The sequence below is a fragment of the Arachis ipaensis genome, chromosome B7, assembly GCF_059453495.1.
Source record: "Arachis ipaensis isolate K30076 ecotype BB chromosome B7, ASM5945349v1, whole genome shotgun sequence".
NCBI classification, from domain to species: domain Eukaryota; kingdom Viridiplantae; phylum Streptophyta; class Magnoliopsida; order Fabales; family Fabaceae; genus Arachis; species Arachis ipaensis.
The window spans coordinates 14,179,460-14,181,771 of NC_142442.1; positions in this window are offsets into that span (position 1 = coordinate 14,179,460).

Sequence of the window (2,312 nt, forward strand, 5' to 3'; positions counted from 1 at the left end):
GTACAAGTGGAACATGATGAGGTTTCAAGAAAATTAAAGAACATTATATAACTTAAACTTGGTTAATCAGGAAGATGTGACATGTGTGCTTTGTAACCAAGGTGTTGAATATGGTGACCACTTGTTTCTTGGTTGTAAGTTTTCATGGCAGGTTTGGTGTAGTTGGCTATCCTTTGTGGGGAGCCAATGGTCATGTCCAGAGACACTAAAGGAACATTTCCTAAGTTGGACTGAGCTGTCATCTAGGAAGCAGGAGCGCAAGAGGTGGATGGTATGCTTCTGTGCGATTTTCTGGAATATTTGGCTAGAGAGGAATAGAAGGATCTTTCAGAATGTAGGGAAAGGTGTTGAAGAGGTTATCCAGCAAGTCTTCATGAATTATAAGGAGTGGCTAGGTGTGAATCCCTTCTGCTGCTGATGGCAATGCCGGAGGTGACAGGGGATATCTATTAATGTTATTTGAGTTTGCTTTTACTGTTTGACATCTGTTGTCTTGTGCTCCACGTGATGTGTTGAGCTCTTCCTTTCAAAAAAAAAAAAAACTTAAACTTGGTCTAGAATCAAGTATGTTTTTATCAAGTTGGAAAACACATGAAGCTTTGCAAGTTGTCCAACTTGCATAGTCAAAGTTCTAGTAAAAAATTGTAACTTGAAGATAAGCTAAACTTAGTTGCAATCTTTGACTTAGTCAAATAATGAGTTGTTATTTAAGTTAATATTTATCAACTTGTCATACAACTTGATAAAGATGAATGTGGAAGTGGACTCTAGTACACACTTGTGCAATTTGTGCAAGTGGTTCATAATATGCAATTTGTGCACAACTTGATCAACTTGTAAACCAAATCCACCTCCCCAAAATATTACATATAGGTGGTTAGGGTATTTACTAATGGATGTCATGTTTTGCATAGAATTAGTGAGTGAAACTTAGAGAGAAATGTAATAAGGTTTCTCATATGTGTAATATTTTTGCATGAATTATAGAGGAGCGCTAGGGGGCAGCAAGTTTTGTGATTTGTAGCCATCAATTAGCCATCATTGGTATTTTTAATGGTGTGAGATTTCATCCAATGGTGTGGGATTACTCACTTTTCTTTTGCTGGTTAAGTACTGGCCAAATTTTAATAAAAGTGCTGGCCCTAAACTTTCTCCTTTTATAATATGTAAGGTAGTATTATAGACTTTTCTATGTATTGTGACAGATTGTAATTTCACCACTTTGTCATATTATTTTTACTATTGTTTATATTTTTGTTTAGTTCCATCTATTTCTCGTCCGCAAATTTTAGTTGCGTTATTTTGCCCCTATTAACTTTGGTACCTAATAGTGGTATCAGAGCTCTAGATTCTTAATCTTTCGCTGCAAAGGGACAAGTTAGTGTCAAAACCATGACAACAAAATTTAAAAAATCGAGAAATTTCATTAGAATAACTTTTTCTTTTGGAAACTGAAGATCAAGACAATTTTGAAAAAGGAGAATTGCTTAGAAGAAATAGAAAACAGGCCTACCGACACTCCTGATGACAAGTGGAAAGAGATGGATGAAAATACCATTGCCAATTTACACTTGACTACAGTAGATTTCGTATTATCAAGCATTTCGGAGAAACAGATAGCAAAAGAGATTTGGGAGGCACTCAATAAGTTGTATGTGACAAAGTCACTTCACAACAGGATATTCATAAAAAGGAGGCTCTTTACTCTTCGTATGAGTGAATCCACATCAGTGACGGATCATATCAACAATCTTAATACTGTATTTTCATAACTGATAGCTATGAAGTGTCAGATTGAAGAGAATGAACGTGTTGAACTTATTTTTCAAAGTTTACCAGACTCGTATGATCAACTCATCATTAACATCACAAATAACAATATTGCTAATCAACTCCGATTTGATGGTGATGATGTTGCTGCTGCTATTCTTGAAGAAGAAAGCAGGCACAAAAATAAAGATGATCAAATGAAAAGTTCTAAGCAAGTAAAAACTTTGTTAGTGATGAGAGGTAGATCAACAGAAGGTGGCTCTAATGGGAGTCAAAGTCGTGGTAGATCAGAGTCTCGAAAGAAGAACTTTACTTGTTAATCTTGGGTTGTTGGATTCTCAAGGGTATAAGATTAATATGAAAGTGGATTATTGAAGGTGACTAATGGTGCTCGTGTGATCATGAAAGCAAAATAGCATAATAACCAATCTCTACTTGCTTTCCTGAGATACAATTCGAGACGCAGAAGCATCAGTTGCATCTGCAGACCAAGCAGACACAACGATGTTATGACATCGCAAATTAGGCTACATATTAGAACG